This window comes from Vombatus ursinus, unplaced genomic scaffold, assembly GCF_900497805.2.
Source record: "Vombatus ursinus unplaced genomic scaffold, bare-nosed wombat genome assembly UNPS02001419.1, whole genome shotgun sequence".
In the NCBI taxonomy this organism is placed as follows: domain Eukaryota; kingdom Metazoa; phylum Chordata; class Mammalia; order Diprotodontia; family Vombatidae; genus Vombatus; species Vombatus ursinus.
Window position 1 is genome coordinate 21,470,388 of NW_020941197.1, and position 22,071 is coordinate 21,492,458.

The window sequence follows — 22,071 nt, forward strand, 5'->3', positions numbered from 1 at the left end:
TCTCTTCTCTTCTCTTCTCTTCTCTTCTCTTCTCTTCTCTTCTCTTCCTTTCTCTCCCTGCTGCTGTCTCTTCTTTTTTTCCTTATGCTACATTAAATAGTAGTAAGCAGTGCTCTATACTTCTGGTCTCCTTCCTTCTCCATTGTTCCCCCAGGCTCCACACTCCTGCACAGCTGTCCCCATTCTTTCTTCTCAGGCTTGAGTTTAGTTTGATTCAGGGGACTCAAGTATCCCTGAGGGTGGGGGATTCCCCCTGGAACACTGCCATAGGATTAATTCCTAAGGTCTTTGTCTAAATCTGAAACTGCCGAGGGGGATGTGGGAGATGGTGGGGGAATCAGGGGTAAGAGTACCAGGAGAATTAGGGCTTCAGCTTACCTGTGGGAACATCTGCCAGGAGATCAGTCCCCCACAGTCTGTCCTTAAAGTTGAAGCAGGCATGAGAGATGAGGTGCATGCTCTCTTTAACCTGTGGAGCATAGGTTGCTACTGAGGGAGGCCTGAGGAGGAATGTCAAGAATGAAGAAGATTCAGTGAGTTGGCCTTCTGTTATTTTTTCTTCTGTAAGAATTATTTTATGGAAGAGTCTTTCAATTATAGGCTTTCTATAATTGCTGACTCAGTAGCATTTTGGGACACTATATGTGTTTCTTGTAAGCAGCTAGGGGGTGCAGGAGCTAAAGCACAGGTTCTGGAGTTAGGAAGACCTGGGTTCAAATCTGGCCTCAGACACTTACTGGCTGTGTGACTCAGGGCAACCCACTTAATCTCTGTTTGCCTCAGTTCCTTCGTCTATAAAATGAGGATAGTAATAGCATCCATCTTGCAAGATTATTGTGAGGACCATATGAGATAATAATTGCAAAGAACTTAGAACAGTGCCTGATGCATTAGCTATTGTTACTATTTGATTATTATTATTTGATGTGGCAAGGTGAACAGCTGACTTCCTCTGGGTAATCTCTCACTCTGCTATCTTCCCAGGATTCCTGAACTTCTTTTTGCCTCTTATGTGCAACATCCTGGGGACTAACCATTAGACTTGTGATATTGGCTTTTGCAATGCAAAATATTATTGTCATGGTAGTTATTTTGTCTAATTCCCATCTCTTTGCATTCCTTGTACCATGAGAAAGTCCCTTAAACTCACAGCATCTGGAAGTTAGATTCATCTGTGCTTCTCATGTTTAATCGTACTTTTCTAAGCATAGTCCCATGAACTGGCAAATGAGTATAACTCACAGTTGTTGTTCAGTGGTTTCAGTCATGTACCACTCTTTGTGACACCATTGGGGGTTTGCATGGCAAAGATGGTGGAGTGGTTTGCCATTTCCTTTTCCAGTTCATTTTATGGATGAGGAAACTGAGGCACACAGGGTTAAGTGACTTGCCTAGGTTTACACAGCTGTTAAATGTCTGAGGCCAGATTTGAACTCAGGCAGATGTCTGCAGGCCCAGCACTTTATCCACTGTGCTACCTAGCTGCCCTTGTTTAACTCACACAAGGGATTAAAAGCATATGGCACCAAACAAAGAGCCTTGCCTATGCAGTTGAGGACCTGGGAGCAGATCTGATCTCTGACAGCTTGCTCCTCTGTAACCCTGACCAAGTCCCAGTAACCTCCCTGGGTTTTAGTTTCCTGTTCTGTAAAATAAGGGGTGGTTTGGATGAGAAGATTTCCAAGGCTACTTCCTCATGTCTATGACCCTGTGATTCTTTATGATAAGTTGTATAATAATGGTTCCAAATAATTTCTTTTAGTGGGATCCCATGTAGATGCTGTGGCAAAAGTTGTGTCATTTCCATAGTCTCCTTCCAGTTTTTATTCTTATTGCTTAAATCAGTTTTGTTTTTGGATGGTGTCAAAGGAGAGATTTAAGTCAACGTTTCTTGAATAACTGTTTGCCAGAAACATATTTATTGTTTTTTGTTTGTCTGTTTGTTTGTACTAGCATGATGATTGTCCTTTTGAAAATGGCTGAAAGTACAGAGGATAGCTCATGTTTCTAAACCTTTAAAAATAAACTTTTTGGAAGAAAAAGGAACATGAAAATTATACAGATTACAAAATAAGGACCACACAATCTTTTTTAGAAGGCCAGAGTGTGAACCTATAATGTGCAGAAACCTATAATCCCTATAGGTAAACTTAGATACAAGTTGATTTCAAACTTTCTAGAGCATTTTCCTTGGCACATTTAAGAAAAGAATCTCAAATGAACATGAAAAGCATTTATAACTTTTTCATATCAGCCGTCAGTTGTATTTGCTTGTAAGGTAATGCCTTGGAAGTTGCTGTCCAAAATAGTGTGACAACTCTGTGTGTCCTAGAGCATGCCCCCTCCCTTAAAAAAAAGTTTCTAAGGAAAAATCACAGATAGAAAGATCCTAATATATAGAGAAAAGTAGGTGATTGTAGGAGCTGGTAAAGAATCAGAAACTGATATGCTAGATAAATCTAGGGTGCTGGATAAGAAATAACAATATGGAGAGGTCTTGGGGGAATTTGTTTTAGGGAAGGCCTTGTGCTGATTCTGTTATACCAGGGTTTCTTAACCTAGAACCATAGAACCTAGAACCAAGGTTATAGAGGAGTAAGGAAACCATAGTTAGATAGTTGCCAGGCAGTCCGTGAACTTGAATGGGAAAAAAAATGTATATCTTTATTTTCACACTAAGTTCTAAATAAAATCGAGCATTTCCTTCAGTTATTTAAAAACTTTCTGAGAAGGGATATCAGCTTCAAAGGACCAAAAGAGGGGCCATGACACAAAAAAACATTAAGTACCCCTGCATTAGATGAATTTTCTCCTTCTTTCTCCTTCTCTCTTCAATCCTTAAATAAATGTTTCCAGGACCCTTGGGTTTTTGTTGTTTTGTTTTGTTGATGCAAACCAAGGCTATCCATGCCTTATAAACCAGTTTTCTAAGTTGTTATGTACCCCACCCCATACCCTCACACACAAAATCATTGTCTAATGGCAACCATTGCAGTGGCCAACTTTTTGGTAATGTCTTTCAGAACTTAGTCTGGGTTGATCCTTGAAAGATGGGTATAGAGTTCTAGGACCATAGATTTAGGAGCTAAAAGGAACACTAGAAACCATCTAGTTCAGAGATTGAGGATTAAAAGGGATATCAGAAACCATCTAATTAAACTTCTTAATTTTACAGATAAAATGAGGCCCCAGGAAGGAAAAGTGGCTTGCTGAAGGATTTTTTTCTATACCACAGCCTGGCCTGTACCTGAAATGTTCTGAGCTTAATAGGGTGACCCAGAGTTTGTGCTACCTTGGAGCCTTTGAGGTTATCATCTTGATAACCAGGATGAGGCATCTTGCATTAGTGGAAGGAAAGAAGGAGGGAAAGAAGGAAAGAATAAAGTAAGGAAAAGAAAGAGAAGAAAAAGGAAAAAAACGGAAGGGGGAAAGGAAGGAAGAGAAAGGAGGAAGGCAGGGAGTGAAAGAGGAGAGAATGAAGGAAGGAAAAAAGGAAGGAGAGGGAGGGAAGAAGGAAGAAAAGAGGAAGGAAGGAAGGAAGGGAGGAAAGGAGAAAGGGAGAAAGGCATTGGTTTTTAGATAAGTTCAAAATGAAATCTAGGCATAATCAATTTACTTTTTCAGCACTTTCAGGGTAGAAATTGAATAAGTATGGGACTATGGGAAAGTTATTTCCCTTGCCCCAGGTCTGAGACTAATATGGGAATAATAATACTGATTGTAACTACTTCACAGGGCTGATGCAAAGAAAGGACTTTGTAAACTTTAAAATGCTATTGAAGTCTAAGTTCACAGAATCATAGATTTAGAGCTGGAAGGGATCTTGGAACAAATTTGTATTTCCCTATAGTTTTTCTCTCTCATCTACACTTCTAGAATTTGGTTTTTTTTTTTTTTTTTTTTTTTTTTTTTTTTTTTTTTTTTTTTTTTGCATGTGAAGCTGTCCTTGGATTGTCTGGCCACATGGCCTCACTAACAAGAATACAGGGCATCACAGAAAACAGAAGATTACATTGGTGGCTGGAAGATTTGTTGCCTTGACCTATGTTCTGCCTCTGCTGAAACCAAGGCAGGGTAAAGTGGGAAAAAAGCCAATCATTGCATCCTCTCAAGCTGGCTTAGACATGGGGGAGAGATATGCCTTGTGGAGTGGGGGATGAAAGTCTAGCTGCCTTCCTGGTTAGATCAAGTCACTGCCTAACCATTAAGAGAGGCAAAGTTTTCCCACAGCAGGGTCCAGGGAATTATAGGCTCTGAGAATGCATAGCAAAATGCAGCATATACACTGCGCTGAATGAGATATCCGTAGCGGATCACATTAGCATGAGCTATGCAGCTACTTTCCCAGGGTGCCATGATGAAAAAATTTACCGTAGTCTGGGAATGTCACAGGCTGCAGAGAAGTAGTTGCCCCTACAGATTTCTGTTTGACATTCAATTTCATCTACAATGCCAGTTCTCAGTTTTCCTGGTCAATGTGTGCTGGATATTGTCATTTTTGTTTTCTTTTGCCACCTGCCCTTTGTGTCAGATTGGTGAGTAGGTAAAATTCATTAAACTCAGGATCTGCTCAATTGAACAAATGTTTATTGATGAAGGCCAGTTTCAGCTCCTTTCTCTTCTCTGGCACCACCATGTGGTAGAGTTGCTAATAAACAATGAAGCATCTAAAAGTAGACTAAAAATGAGAAATAATCACAATAATTAACATTTATCCTGCACTTTAAAGTTCACAAGAGAGAAAGTATTTCATAATGGCTAGAGAGCTGCCAGGAAGATCTGGGTTCAAGTTCAGTTTCTGATGCTTACTAGCAAGGTCACCCTGGGCTAGTCACCTAACTTCTCAATACCCCAGAGAAATCCATGATAGTATATATTGCAGAAAAGACACAATGGGACAGCTAGGTGGTGAAATAGATAGAACACTGGATCTGGAGTCAGGAGGACCTGAGCTCAAATCTAGACACAGAGACTTTCTAGCTATGTGACCCCGGGCAAGTCACTTAACCTCTATCTGCCTCAGTTTCCTCATCTGTAAAGTAGGGATAATAACAGTACCTACCTCCCAGCATTGTTGTAAGGATCAAATGAGATAATAATTGTAAAGCACTTAGAATGGTTCCTGCTATATAGTAAGTGTCATAAATGTTAGCTATAAATATTATAAGGTGCCAACCTCTATTGGTGAAGGAAGTTTTCCTCAATGTGAGAGTTCCCAGGACCAATAGAATTACACCTCTAGTCCTTGCCCTTTGACTTTTCCAGTTCTTTAAATACATTTCCTCATTTGATCCTCACCATCATCTGTGAAACAAGTATTTAATTATATTATTTGCTTTTTGCATTTTAGAGATGTGGGAGCAGGCTCAGTTTGCCTGCAGGACACCTGGAGCAGAATCTACTAAGCCTTGACATAAATAGAGAGTTGGGAACATCTGGGAAAGACTGTAGGAGAATTTTGGTCAGTATAGGAAAATTGGCAAGTCTGATGCAAAATTTATAGGCATTCAAGGGTGTAAGGAATCATAAATTGCCCACCTGGTAAACTTGTATCATTTTCAGAAAGTAAAGGGGGCTCTTTGTACTGGAAAGATAACTAGCTCTGCAGTCCGGTACTTGGATTCAAATTCCACTCCTAGTCTTTAGTTTCCTAATCTATTACATGAAGGGGATAGAACTGGATGCCCTCCATAAACTTTTAAAAAAATTTTTTTGGAGTGATGGAGAGAAGCAATTGGGGTTAAGTGACTTGCCCAGGGTCACGCAGGTAGTAAGTTTCTGAGGTCGGATTTGAACTCAGATCCTCCAGACCCTAGGACTGGTGCTCTATCCACTGTGCCACCTAGCTGCCCCCTCCATAATCTTATTATAACAGCTCTTGATTTTTTAAGTAAGAAGGAAGGCTTTGTGAGTGAAGAGGGTGAGATTTTTTGGCTCAAATAGTCTAAGATGAGTTTTTGTTTTGTTTTTTTTCTTGCTCATTTCTCTATGCCTTTCTTCCTCCCTTTTGCCCATGAAGGGTGGAGAGAGAGAGAAAAGATTCTGTGAATGATGTCAGAGCAAAGATAGATTTGTTCCAATCTCAAATCACTGATATCAGGTGACTCATAAAACAGGGAGATGTATGTTCAACGAAAGTGTTGGCTACCATCTTGGAAAAAATTCAAGACAGAGTCCACATGGAAGAAGAATTTCCTATCAGTGACAAAATTTTTCAAATGCTCCTGTTTGCAGATGGCATTACTTAGATTGATTTGAGGCCTAAAAGAACATTGCAGTGCCTTCTAAATGAGATCAATAATCACTCAAAAGCATTTCCCCTAACTCTAGGCAGCTAATGGACAGAACCAGGCTTGGAGTCAGGAGGAGATGCGTTTGAATCCTGCCTCAGGCACTTATTAGCCTTGAAACCCTAGAAAAATCGTATAACCTTTCTGTGCCTCCATTTTCTAATTTATTAAATGAGAAACTAGGACTTGGTGGTCTCAAAGATCCCTTCCATAATCCACACATCTCATTTGACCAAATGTTTCATCATTGTCATCATTCGTATTGTCCATTATTATTCAAGACACCTCCATCACTTAGACTAAGAAACACAATTGATTATCTTTAGCTCTTGAGCTTCTCTTAGGAGAAGCACATCTCCCTGTCTGAATCAAGGGCAGAGATGGTATGGATAGGACCTGCATAATTTAGTTAAGTCCTCTGACTATCGGTGTATAGCAGCTGCAGTTTGATTGGTGTATTCTGGGCCCTAGGGATGTGATTTCTTTTTTTCTTTTAGAAAGAAGTTAAAACTGTATCTTTTTACCCAGTGCTCCCCTCTGTCTTCATGAATTGATGTCTCTCTTTTCTTTGCTGCTATCCACTCCTCTTTTAATATCTTATTTTTTGCCTCTTTTTTATTGTTTGATTTCTTTTCTCTGTTTTCCTCTTCGCATTCACATTCATACTCCCTCACCCCACATGCCATAAAAAATGTATAAAAAGGAGAAAAAAACAAAATATGAACAATGTAAAATAAATTAGTATGAACAAATATGTTGTTATTATTCCTTGTTTTATGAAACATTACAAAAACCTGGATTTTGGAAAACTAAGTTCAAATTCTCAGCTGAATCTTCTCTTTTCATCCCTGCCCCACCCCCAACCCCCATACCCCCAAGCTCTCTGTTTTCACGACAGCAAGAGACATCCTAGTATCATAGGATCCATTGTGTTTGAAGAAAAAGGCTCTTCCAGAATCATAGATCGAGAGTGAGGAAGGCACTTCAGGGGCTGCCTTCTCTAGCCTAATGTTTCAGATAAGGAACATGAGGACCAGGTGATTAAGTGACTTACTTAAGGTCATAGAGGTTTTTTGAGGCAATCGGGGTTAAGTGACTTGCCCAAGGTCACACTGCTAGTACATGTCAAGTGTTTGGTCTGAGGCCAGATTTGAAGTCAGTTCAAAGTCAGGTCTTCCTGACTTCAGGGCCGGTGCTCTATCCACTGTGCCACCTAGCTGCCCCTGGTCATAGAGATTTTAAGCATCAGAAGTAGGATTTGAACCCAGTTCCTCCTACTCCAGAGCTAATCTTTTTTTTATTTATGCTGGGCTTCCAATTTAATAATTGGAAATTATTATTTAATGTAAATAAAATGTGAAAGTTGTTTGCCCATATTTTGCCCCTGCTCTGCAGTCTGGCATATGTGCATTAGACCATGTGGATAGTCTTAATGGTCAACTCTTCAGTGTTTCTGCTCTCCTCAGAATTTCTTAGAGGAAAATATTGTGAGCAGTCTCTACACAACAAAATTTGTTGCACACCTGGAGCTCTTAAACATTGTACACCAACATTTTGCTACCTCCTCTGGGTAGCATTATTTCTATAATCAACACAGGGCATCAAGACCTGGCCCTGCATCTCATACTTTGTTGTAAATGCCTCTTGGTTTATGTATGTCATGATCTTACCATATTAGTCTCTCTCTGGTGTTGGATACAATTTTTGGTTCTCTTCTTGTATATTTTAGACTTCTTGAGGGCTTTGAGGATATACGTGTTGTCAGTGGAGAGCTATCAGTTGCTTCCAGGAGCAGCTCTCTCTCGAGGAGAAAAAAGGGAAGCATTTTTAGTGCCTTTTAGACAGAGATCCACATGCAATGTGATTTATGACTGCTAATCAAAGGGGCATCTGCAGGAGTGAAAACATGTCCTTTATCTCCTCCTTCCTGTCCTTTTGGCATTTAGTCTCAACTGGCTTAAAAACAAACATTCATTTCTTTATGGATCTGCATAAATTGGGTTTTTCCTCTGATACTAAAGCATTCTCCCTGTGCTAAAAGTGTCTGAGATATTTAATCTGCATTTAATCATCTGTGGTTATATAGGTCATCATCTGTTAGCATCTCTTTTAAAGGTAGCAATGGAAGGGAGAGAAGGGTGATTCATTCACTTCTACATTTAGAATAAGGGCACTATTTCCTAGTAAATTATTTTTTGTAGTCTCTGTGGGACACACACACACACACACACACACATTTAAGTGGAAGAAGAGTTTAAAGTAAATGAATACAGAGTTCAGGAAGCTGAGGTGGGGGAGTATGTCTGAGTGGGTGAATATAGAAAAGTGTCAGGAACATTTAAAGAGTCTGCTCTGGGATGTTTGCAAAGCTGTGTGTAGGAAGGGATATTTACAAGGAGAAGTCTGTTTGCAGAGATGGGGTCTTGGGTTATTTGCTGAGATGGAGCTATTTGCCAAAAGGGTGTGGGGGAGATTTTCAGAATATAAGGATTTGTGAAGCCGGGGGAGGGGGGAGGTATGTTTGCGGAGAGGGAGTTAAGAGGGCAGGGGAACAACAGAGGATGTTTGGGGAACTTGGGGTGAAGAGGGATGCTGAGTTTGGAATTTATTTTTTTTTAAAAAGAGACCATGGTTAACAATACTGGTGTTTTCCTTAGTTAATAATTATTATTGTCTCTCTTACCTTCCAGTGGATGGACTGAAGGCAAAAACTGAAACCAATCAATGAACAAATATTTATTAAATTCCTATTATATGCCAGGCTGGGCCCTGTGAGGTGCTGTAACCAGTGGCTAAACTGAGCTTTTGATCTTGTATCCATTATTTTCCAATATAAAACTTAACCTCTGTTAACAGTATGAATTTGCAACCATTTAGTCTAAAGTAGCATTTCTCAAATTTTTTTTTATATAGCCTACTTCCCCAACCTGCTTCCAGGAAAAAAAAATGTATATATACATATATATATATATATGTGTGTGTGTGTGTGTGTGTGTGTGTGTGTGTGTGTGTATATGTATGTATGTGTATGTATATGTGTATATATATGTATGTATATATATATATATATCTTACAGAATTAATGGAATGATGAAATACCCTGAGCAGATGTGTAGATTTCATTAACCATAAAAAACAAATTATTTACTCACACCAGAAACAAAAGTATAAACATTGTCATACTGTAAACATTACTACTACAAGTATTAGTGTACCACCAATGAATGGTCTTATGTAGTTACTTTGAAAGCCACCATTTAAAAGAAAAAATAGGCAGTAATGATAGTATTAATGATGAACTTAATTCATAAGAACATGGGATACTGGAGGTAGAAAGGATGTTAAGGGTCAATAGGTCCTGTTCCTTCTTTTAGTGAAGAATTCTACCAAGGTTCTAGCAAGGTGAAATAACTTGCTCAGTGGCACACAGCCAGAGCAGAGATGGTTTCATTTTACCACTATTGCTAACATAGTGTCTAGCACATACTGGTGCTTAGTAATTACTTGTTGATAGCTGGTGGAAGATCTGGGACTGGAACCAAGGCTTCCTGATTTCCAATCTAGTGTGTTTTTCCACTACTGATTTCACTGGTAGCATGCATTTTAGCATTTTAGAAGATCCTGGGGAAAATATAATGTTAAAAAATATTAGATGAAAGAACAAAATAGGGAAAAACACAAATGAGAACACCCATGTTTTAATTTTCAAAATTAAAATTCTAACCTTCCAAATTACTTAAAGATATATGTATTATATTTATATATTTTATATACATGTTTGTATTATAATATATAATAATACTAGCTAATATTTATTTGATGCTTTAAGGTTCACAAAGCATTTTATAAAAATCATCTCATATTAACGTCACAACAACCATGGGAGGTAGATATTGTTGTTATCTTTATTTTATAGATGATAAAAGTGAGGTAGAGCTTAAATGATTTTTCTAAGATCATAAAGTAAGTGTCTGAGGCCAAATTTGAACTTAAGTCTTCCTGATTTCAGGCCCGATGTATATGCGTGTCATATATGTATATGTATGGATGGATGTGTATATGTATAGTACACATATATTATGTATACACACATACATGTATGTATATTGTTCAGTCATTTCAGTTGTGTCCAACTCTTCATGACTCCATTTTGGGGTTTTCTTACCAAAAATACTAGAGTGGTTTGCCATTTTACTCTCCAACTCATTTTACAGATATTCATATAAACATTGTGCTATATATATGTACATGTATGCAAATGTGTATATGTATACATATATATATATTGTGCATATACACATATAGACACATATATGCAGTGCATAGATAGATTGATAGTACTGCTGAGCTAAGGTCTAAGGTAGGATGCTTGAGTCTTCTTCCTGTCCTCTAAGGGACCCCATTTAATTCTGTACCCATGCACTTGGATCCATGTTCAAGCCAAGGGGAGCCTGATTTCCAATGCCAGAAATCAGGCTCCTTTGTCTTCATTGTTTCTGGTTCTTTGTGCCAGAAAATTAAAAAACAACAACAAAGTTCAAATATTATGTTTAGAGTTTTCCCAAAGGAAGGAGTAGAAGGATATTCAGTGTAAAATGTGATCAGTTATAGGCCAGTTATTTCTTCCATACATGAGAAAACACACATATACATACATGCATACACATATACATACCCCTAAAAATGAATACAGTAATTTATAATTGCCATTATTATTGTTTCTATTATTATTATTGGTGTTATTATATTAATATTATTATATTTCCCATTACTTATCTCCTAAAAGGTTGAGACTTTAACCACAAGGTAGTCATGGGGGCCCCAGAGTAGGCATTTTATATTTCACTTTAATTCTATATTATCCAGTCAGTTCTCTCCACTTTGCTCTCTCTTCTGTCATTCCAGGCCAGGATCTGGGCTATTCCTGCATCCAGTGGCCCCTTTCTTTGTGCCAGATATACATATACATGTGCATGTACACACACACACACACATGCACACGTGTATACATGTATACACATATGCGTATGTATGTGTATGTATGTATATGTATATACATGTGTATGTGTGTGTGTGTGTGTGTGTGTGTGTGTGTGTATGTATATGGTTTCCCCAAAAGAAATGGAATAGAAATGTATTCAGTGTAAAATGCGGATCAGATATAGGACAGTTATTTCTTCTGTACATGAGAAAAACACATACACATATACACGCACACATGCATTTGTATCCAAGAGACTCTCTAGTGGATGTATGGAGGATATCTCCCATACCAGCTGGGGATTCAAGACTTTCAAACCTCTCAAACTCCTAAGGTGGCCTCCAAAACTGAAATGGCCATCTCAAGATTGTTGCTCAGTCACCTATAATCAGGAAAAGGAGAAGAGGTAGCTAGAGTCCTGAGGTCCAGTCTCAAACTTTTCCAGGCAAGACATGTGCTTTTTTTTTTTTTTAGGCAATTGGGGTTAAGTGACTTGCCCAGGGTCACACAGCTAGTAAGTATCAAGTGTTTGGTCTGAGGCCGGATTTGAACTCAGGTCCTTCTGACTTTAGGGCCTGTGCTCTATCCACTACGCCACCTAGCTGCCCTGTAAGACATGCTTTTGCTACAATGTGTTCATAGCACATTGAGCTTGGGTCAGGAAAGAATGGACCACTCCACCAGCCCTTCAGAGTGGAATTACTTGCTACAGGTCCTGACGAGTTGAAGTAAGAGTGTTTGATCGTTATTTCTCTTTTCTAACTCATGTCAGAAAAGCATCCTACCTCTTTGCTGCAGTCACTGGAGGGGTAAAAGCACCAAGGGACTACCCAGGATTTACAGCCAAATGTCAAGTGCTGATCTTTTCAACATTAAGCTACACAGGGTCCACTGAGTCACTTGAGGCCTCCAGAAGAGCTGAGTGCACTCTTTATGGAATGACCTGTATAGGCCCATTACCATGCATGTTTTATGTGGTACAAAACTTCTGCTACATGTATGAATGAATGAAAAAAATTAAATAAAGAAATAAATGAAAAGGCATTCACTCTTTTGTATGTGTATATATATGTATATACATATATGTGAATACTTCTATTTAACTTCTATTTAATTAGTTTTCAACAAACTGCTTTTCAATATTTGAACCCTAACATGACATTCCCTAAGTTGCCGAAAGAGGAGGAAATGGTACTGGATAGAACAAAGATGAGAAAAACAGCTAGACTGGACTAAGTAAGAATACCTAGAAAAAGGAAATCCATGCTGAAAATGATAAAGTGTTGCGGGTATCAACGGATTCCTACCTAAGATATCTGAAGAAGGCAAGATAGACAGGGCATAGAAAAAAAATTCAGATTTTATTAATATTGACCAATAAAACATCAGTACTATGGATCTATATGCCTAGAATCCCATCCATAAAAAATTGTTTAGTCATTTATACATGAACGGAGGGCATCTTTGATAACATAATTAGTAGGGATCAATAAGACTTCAGCAAGTGATATTCAACAATGAACTACTTCCTTACTATCTGATAATTAGCTGAAAGATAGAGAGAAAATAAGATCTCCGGACTTACTATTTATTGGTTATAAAACATAATAAAAAACATATAAAACAAAACATCACCTTACAGACTCTTTTTCAGCAAGTTGTCTCCCATCCATACATCAAGACCACTCAGGATCCCTAGGAAGATAGAAAAATAGAAATAACACCATTCAGTTAAACTCTGCTATTCAGCATGAGGCAAGGCATAAGAAGGAACACGTGTACTCACCAAAGGCATTTGCCCCTGTGGTTGAGGAAATCCAATGAAGAGTCCAAATGAAAGGGAGATTCCTTATAACCCTTCCTGCTTGAAGATACCGCTGTGCTCATTTCCCTGATGATTTGGTTTGGTGCAGCTGTGTAGATGAGGCCTTAAAAGGTCTAGAGTTGGGGCAGCGGGTGTGGAGAATGGCCCTGAATTTGTTTTCATTACCATAAATCCAAAATCGCAGCAGCTCCGGTCTTCACAGTTAGTGTAAATGCGTAGATGGAGACGTGATTCTGAAAGTAATCTGTTTTACTAAGAGTTAGTAGATTGTATATTTGGCAGATATAATTTGAAAGAAAATACCAGTCAAAAAGGTTGAAAGGGATGGAGTCTGAGTAGGATTTTTCAGCAAAAAACATTTCTGTGGTTCACTTTTAAAAACTGTTTTCTTCTATAAAAAACAATCACGGTTACTTTGTTGTCGTTTTGTTGTTATTGTTGTCGCCGCTGCTACAGTGGTGGTTGTGTGTTTCTGGGGCAAATGTTATCCATTAAAGATCTCTTCCTGACAGCAGCATTTTTTTTTTTTTTTTTTTGATGTGGGAAAGATGCAGCCTTGGAGTAATGAATAGAAAGTCAGCCTGAGTCAGGAAGAGTTGGATTCTGTCCCTCCCTCTAATAATATTAGCTGTGTGATTCTCTATTAAGTTATTTAACTTCTCGGTGCCCCAGGCCAACTATCTAAGACTATAAACTGAAGAACAGTTGCACATCTGCACTGGTAGAAGCAGTTGCCTCAACAGGAATTAAATATACCAGTGCAGTCTATGGACCAGTCTATGGACCAGGGGCTCCATGAGAGCCAAACTTTTTTTTCATAACAATGCTAAAACGCTATTTGTCTGTTAAAATACTCCCCTCTTTCCAACTACATATTTGTGAGGCTAGATTTTCTTCATATACTTCGACTAGAACAATATATCCCAACAGATTGAAGCAGATAAGAGAATCCAGCTGTCTTCTATTACACCAGAAATTAAAGAGATTTGTAAAAATATGTAAGAATTCACTCTTCTCCTTATTTTTTTTTATTTTGGAAAATAGTGTTTTTTTCACCAAAATGTTATTTATGTTAATATTTTTAGGTTTATTGTTACTTTAAATGAATTAATCAGTATTTTAAACATCAATTTTAATTTCTAACATGGTAAATGTGGATAGCTATAACCTCCATAAACTATAGCGCAAGATTGTTGTGAGGATAAAATAAGGTCTTTGTAAAGAACTTCACAAACCTTAAAGTGTTAGATAAAAGTCCTCTCTTGTTGCTGCTGATGCTGTTAAAAGCTCTTTGGTGCCCTCAGTTTTTAAGTCTAAGATCCTCAGGCCCAAAAGTTTGAGAACAGCTGCTCCTCACTAATGAGTTTTACAGACTTGGACAAAACAAAACAAACCAAAAAACCATCAATGTGGATTAGAAAATAAATGAAAATGTTCCTGCACATTTTAACTTCATTCATGTTTAGGCTTTCTATGTGTTTTCCTTGACGGTGCTTCAGATGTGCACCAGATGGCTGCTGGTCTCTCTTTGCCAAGCCTCTTCTGTGGGTCTATATGTAACATACATACACACAGAGGAGCCCTTGGGACTCTTACCTCCACAACAAAGGCACAAGGGTCTTTGCCTACAATGAGGATTCAAAGGTTAACTACATAAGACTTCACACAGGATATTCAAAACTTTTAAAGTCTAGGACTTATGAAGTTAGGAAAGCAGAAAGGGTCTAATGCTTTATCATTATATTCCCGGAGTAGGGGAAGGAGAGGAGATCTAATGATCCAGGAGGTGACAGGGTGATTGTAATTGAATTTTCACTTAGATCTGACTTTGTCAGAAATCAAGACTAACAGCATTAAAGCCACAACTAAAAAATGACTTGTACATGCTAAGTAAACATTAATGATTTTAAAGTTTGAAATTACTTCAGTGGCTGAAACATAAGGCTCTAAGTTAAACTTTTTAAAATAACCTGGTTAAAATAAAATAAAATAAAACAACCTGGTTAAGGATTGTATATATCAATAAGTCTAAAGCTATATGGGGAAGATGAAATTAACTCTGAATGTAAATATTGTAAATGTGGAGTGATTTAGAATATGAGATTAGCATTGAGAACTTGGTTTACTTTGTTTCCTTATTATTACTTATAATAATAATAGTAATTATTATTATTATTTACTTTTGTTAATAAGGCCAATTTCCTTCCAGGGGTAGGGAACCTGTGACCTCGAGGCCACATATGGCCTTCTAGGTCCTTGGGTGCATTGACTGAATCTAAGTTTTACAGAACAAATCCTTTTATTAAGGGGATTTGTTCTGTGAAGTTTGGATTCAGTCAAAGGGCTGCACTTGAGGACCTAAAGGGCCATACGTGGCCTTGAGGCCACAGGTTCCCCACCCCTGTCAGCCTTCTCTGGTTATACTCTCCAGTCTATATTGCCCATTATCACACTGGTGCCTTCTCTTCCCATTGTATCTTACCCCTGACTTACTGTTCCCATTCCAAGTCATTAGATGAGTTTATTTTTCCAAATATAATTTAATGATACCCTCTTTATGGAGCATTTCCTAATAATAGTGCTTATGTATATAGTGCTTTTAGGCTTACAAAGAGTTTTTCCTCACTATTCTCTGTATTCTAAGTATTATCCCTATTTCATGGATGAGGAAACTGAGGCTCAAAGAGGTTAAATGACTTGCCCAGAGTAAGTATCTGAGAGCAAGTATCTAAGGCAAGTTTGGAACCCAGGTTTTCCTGAATCAAATCCTGCATTCTATCATACCCACACTGCCTTGTAAGATTGAAAAAGATGGCAGTACCAGGTTCATCCAGAAAAAAATGTTTTCTCTTTACAAAAAGCCCACAGCAACAACAACAACAACAAACATTTTTTGTCTTCAAGGACCTTATATGAACCTGAGGAATATGATACATAAACATGTAAATACAAGGCATTTTGAGAAGGGAAGAAGACTAAGGTAGGGGAGTGAGGATGATCAAAGCATAGGACACCTGCTTGAAGGGGGAAAAGATTCCGAGCAGCTGATGTAGGAGAGAATATATTCTAGTCATGGGAGATGGTTTTTGCAGAGTTTCAGAGGCAAGAGAGTAAATGTGTGTGTGTGTGTGTGTGTGTGTGTGTGTGTGTTTATAAAAGTGGTAGAAAACTAGATTGCACAATAGATAAAGCATTGAACTTGGGAGTGAGGAAGATCTGCCTCAGATCGTTGCTATGTGACCTTGGGCAAATCTCTTAAGCTCTCTCAGCCTCAGTTTACTCATTGATAAAATGGGAATAATAACATGGTAGCACCTATCTCAAAGAGTTGTTCTAAGGATCAAATAAAATAACATAAAATGCTTTGCAAACCTGAATGTACTATGTAAATGTTAGCTATTACTATTTAATGTTGTTGATGTTTTTGTTAATTGGAAGATCTGGATGTGTCCAAGACACAGTGACCTAATGAATGTCAATAGAGATTATTAGTAATTATCCTATAACTTAGAGTCCTGAGTTGACTGAGGCTCAGAGAGCTTAAAGCCAACTGTCCTTGATCACTCAGCCAATAAGTTTCAGAAGCATGATTTGGGTCCCAGTCTTCCTGACTCCCAATTCCAGGGAAGTTCTTCTAATCATAGACTTTTAAAGTTGGGAAAAATGTCTTACCTTGCTTTTTGACAAAGCCAATTTTAGGTCAGCTCACATTTGTCTATTTACTTTTATTGACACAGTACCCCAAACTATTACTAAAATAAATGCCTCGATGTCTGCATGTATCAAATGTATTTAGTGATACTCTTGACTAAATTCACATTGGTTTTGCATTTGGGTATCTATGGGTTAAGCAACAACAAAAGTATTTATTAAGCACTTACTATGTATCCAGGCTCTGTGCTAAGTGCTAGAGATACAAAGCAAAAGCTGTAACTGAGGAACTTACATTTTAATGGGGGAGACAACTTGTGCATAAATTGGCACCTACCAGATAAATGATAATAGGCCTTCCAGGGGTCGGAACTAGCAGCTAAGGGGTGAGGACTGCCCTCCTGGAGGAGGTTAGATTTAAAGGACACCAGTGATTCTTATTCGGTCATGTCTGACTTTTTGTGACCCCATTTGGAATTTTCTTGGCAAAGACACTGGAGTGAGTTGCCATTTCCTTCTCCAGCTCATTTTGCAGATGAGGAAACTGAGGCAAACAGGGTTAAGTGACTTGCCCAACATCTCACAGTAAGTGTATGAGGCTGGAGTTGAACTCAGGTCTTCCTAATTCTAAGCCTAGTGCTCTATCCACTGTGCCACCTAGCTGCCCAGTGATTCTTACTAGTCAGGCAGTAGGAGGGAGAATATTCTAGTCATGGGGACCAGCCAGTGAAAAGAGCAAAGATTGGACATGGAGTGATGTTTTAGAGAAAGATTTGGCAACTAAACGGATATGCGGCTTGAGCTAGGTGCAGAAGATACTAAAACAAACTTGTTAGTAGTAGTTCCTTTCCTGTGCTTTGGTGGTTTGTTTTATGCTCATGTACTACTGATAAAGTTTTCAAATGGAATTAGTAAGTTTGCCTGATGGGCATTTTTTTGAGATGAGAGTCATTTTGAACAGTTGGGGGAACATAGCAATGTGTTCATCTGGTTTCATTGTTTAAAATGGCCTTTTATGGAAGAACTAGCACAGTGATTATCTGTGCTTGGAAAACTAAGGAAGAGCAGCTAGATAACCCATCGAAAATTCAAGAAGTGTTGTTATAGTTTGCATTCTAATGTTTTAAAAGGCTAAATGATTTAGGAGGAAAGGAAACATTTGGTTGATTTCAAGTAACCCTAACCACAAACTCCTAACACAGTGTTTTTACTCATGGTACAAACTAACTTGTATTTGTCTATTTTGTATATATTTGTGTTGATTAATTTCCTATTCATGCTATATATGTGTATTTTGTACTTATATCCCCAGCCCCTATCATAGTGCCTAGAATACAGTAGGCACTTAATAAATACTTATAGATTGATAGTTTGAGAGGCACTATGGTATAATGGAAAGAGCATTGGATTTGAAGTGAGATGACCTTTGAAGTATTGAGTCCCAGTTCTGTCACTGATTAATATGACTGATATGACCTTGGACAAGTCACTTAACTCTTTTATCTCTATTCCTTCCCGTTGAATTTATTATTCATGGTATAGTTTATACCATGAGAGATTCTAGTAGATGCATAAGTGAGAGACTATGTGGGGTAATAGAAGGATAATACTGGATATGGAGTTAGAACACCTGGGTTTGAATTTAGGCTTATAAATAAGGAAACTGAGATTCAAAGAAATTAAGTAATTTGCCCAAGTTTTCTGAAACCCATTAAGTGGTAGAGCCAGGATGAGAACCCCACATCTTCTTACTCCTAGGATTCTTTTTGTTGTGTCATGCTAAAAGATTTTTTTAATGGGAGAATGACGTAGTAAAAACTGTACCCATGGGGAAGTTGGTTTGATGATATGGTGCCTTTTACCAATATTATTCTAACTTTAAGTCCCATGGTGATCAGTGACCTCTCTCTCTCTTTCTCACTCACACACATACATTTGACTACCGGGTTTGATTCCTTCCCTCATTATACACAGTTTTGGTCTCCACTTCTCCATGGTTCTGCTTCCTGAGGTCAGCATAAGACCCATTTTATTAATTTTTTTTTTGCTTTGTTGTTGTTGTTGGGCAGTGGGATTAAGTGACTTGCCCAGGGTCACACAGCTAGTGAGTGTCAAGTGTCTGAGGCTGGATTTGAACTCACGTCCTCCTGACTCCAAGGCCCGGAGCTCTATCCACTGCACCACCTAGCTGCCCCATAAGACCCATTTTAATCTTTGTTGCCTTTATCTTCTTTGTTGTGGCTTTTCCCTATAAAGGTTTGAAGTAGCAAGAAGGGAAAAGTTACTTAATCATAAAAGTCTTGAAAGTTAACCTTGTTCTTCTTCCTTGTTTGCATAATGTATTCCTGAGGTGTGTCTCCTCACAATGTAGGACCTCACACCTCTCACCTTTCTGGTAGGCTTGCTTACTCCAACTTGCCCTGACACTGACAAGTCTAGGCTCCCAGAGAAGGGCCACCATCAATGTGTTACACTCAAACTTTCTTAGAATTCTGGGGGGTCACGCTATTGTGAGGAAATATACTCTTCCTACTGACCACTTTAGTTTTCAAGCCCCTATCACTGCAATTCTATGTACACAAACCCGGCCACTAGAAATGATGAGATATTTATATCTTAAACATAATCATTTACTTGACCATCAAGTGTAAGCAATAATTATTATAACCTCATAAGTATTCATGTATTAAAACAAATGCAACAGTAATATATACATCAGAGTTCACACATAAAACTGGGTCACAATCCCATCAATGTACTTAGCATCTGTGAGAAAGAGTGGTAATACAAAGAACAATTTGCCCAAAGTGCATAGGTACTAAGTAGCAGAGGTCCTCATTCCAATCCAGGGTTTTTGCCAAACTGGGTCTCACTGCTCTATTATATGTAATGTTGCACACAGGTCCGAGGTCCAAAGAAAATCAAACAGACTGAAATTAAATATTAATAAAATTATTTTACCTTTCTACTATTTTTGGTAAGAATTTTTTTTTTTTACGTAGCAGAATTTTGTTTATGGTTTCTGAGCTAGTTAGAGAGCAGTAGACAAAAAATAACATTAACAAATATATGTGTGACCAAAATCAGTTTTAAAGCTACCTTTAGGTAGCCATGGGCCATGGGTCATTTTGGATGTCTATTCATGCCATTAGGCTCCTAGATAAGTATTACCATTCATATCTTGTCATCCATGAATCTTACATCAAACTCACATTGCCTTCTTCATGTTTTTATAGGTGTTGATGGTTTTGACTCCTGGAAGTGTTTACCCTAAAGGGGTGAGCTAGTACTAATGTGTGATAGTTATATGCAAGCAGATTTTAGCTCAAAATAAAGAAAAAAACCTGATAATAACAGGAGCTGTGCAACAATGGAATTGGCTATCTTGAATGGGCAGTCAGTTCCCTAGAGGCTAGATAATCAATTGTTAGGGACATTGTAGACAGGATCCTTGATTGGGAGAGAGTTTGGGCAAAAGTTTTGTTTTGTTTATTTTGAGATATTTTCTAGCTCTAAGATTCCTTGGATCCTTAAATTTCTAGCTCTAAAATTCCTTGAATTTTTGAGTTTCTAGCTCTAAGATTACTTGGACCTTTAAGTCCTATGACTCAATGTTTTTCATTCTGGTTGGTTTGCCTAGGTAAATCCACTAGCCAGCTGTTACAAATGTTTAAGAAAAGTTCTTTTTTTTTCCCCTTTTGCTCAGCTAGGCTAGTATTTAGACCTAGTTCCTCAGTAAAACTGTGGAGTTGATGGTAGTTGCCCACACTTATTTTATCTTTTAATCAGCCTGGGATCCCTGTTTACTTGGGGATACATTAAGCTCTTTTGTTTTTTCAAATTTGTGCTCCTGGTCAAAGCTCCCATAAAATTGCTATTTCAAACAATCCTCTATCTCTTGGGTTATTGTGTTCACTAAGGAGATAGACAGGTCCCAAATCTAATTAAAGGCCTACTCATTTCCTACAATTCGTTTAGGATTGTTTAAATGGTTTCTGCTCTCCTCCTCCCTTCCTCCCATCTAAGTGATTTTTTTTTTAGAAACCTTTTCCTTGAAGGTTTACAAAACAACAACAACGCTTTACACATACTGATGTTAATAACAGATCCTTGGTGCTAAAAATGAGAGCAGGATTATGGCACCACCAATGGTTTGAAGGAGGCAGGGAAGTCAGTTAAGAGGCTATTACAGGGGTCCTGGTACAAAAATAATGAGCACTGTGTACCAGGATTGTAGAGACAAGAATAGAGAGTAAAGGGTAGATATGAATGATGTGTCAAAGGAAGAATCCACTGGACTTGGCACATGATTAGATGAAGGAGATGAAGAAGAGGGAAGAGTTCAAGATGACTGAAGTATCAGGCTTGGGTAACTGAGAGAAGAGTGGTTTCAATGACAGAAATAGGGAATGCCTAGAAATGCAGGATGCCCCACAGGAATGACAGTTAAATGTTCTTCAAGAGCAAAGGTTCTTAACTTTTTTGTGTGTCAGTCTGATAAATCCTGTTCGCTGCTACATAGTGGTGCCTACATTCATAAATGAAGGAAATGCTAAATTGCAGTTACAAGTTAATTAAAACAAAGATGCATTTTTCCATCCTAGTTTACAGATTTGCTGAAATCCCCGGGTCTGAGGACCTCAGGTTAACAAACCGTGCTTTAGAAGTTATACTCTGCCTAAGAAAATATGAATTTTCTTCTGGTTTATAGAACTGAACAAAGGTTAGGTAGATCTTCTTTCCACCAATAGAAAGCTAAGATGTTTGAGGGATATAGTCTGTAAGCACTTCCCATCTTTAAATACTCCACTTTAATTGACCAAGTTATGATTGTTCTCAGGACATTTTTTTTTCTGACATTCTTGGCTTGTTCTGATGGATATAAGTGCTTTATTAAGTTTTTTTTAATAAGAATACGTACCTTATTAACTTACCTGTCAGCATTCATTTCCAAAACTTCTTTGTTTATGGAAGAAATGTTAAATATATTTGCCAAAAATTGAACTTGGGAACCTCAAGAGTTTTCTTTTTGAGCTGTATCTTTCAGTGTTTGCAATAGAACCAGTAAGATGGTCTTCCTTATAAACTGTTATTGTTTCTCAGTGAAGTAGGCTCATTAAATGTATTAGTAACATTCAATACTTGTATTTGGTTAGGGACATGTTTTCAGTTTTTGATATTATTAGCTATTGTTGTAAAAGCATTCCTCTTCAGTTTTATCATTCTTTTGCAATCTGTAGTGTAATTTTATTGGGTTATTAGTAAAAATCAGTCAGATATTAATCACTTATTAAGCACCAATTATGTGCCAGGCAATGTACTAA

At 37.9% G+C, this 22,071-nt stretch overlaps 1 protein-coding gene across 6 annotated transcripts in view; it reads left to right on the forward strand.

Annotated features, from left to right (window-relative positions):
• Positions 1-22,071, forward strand: part of PHLDB2 (pleckstrin homology like domain family B member 2) — a 149,669-nt gene that overhangs the window by 5,790 nt on the left and 121,808 nt on the right. The window lies entirely within an intron of this gene.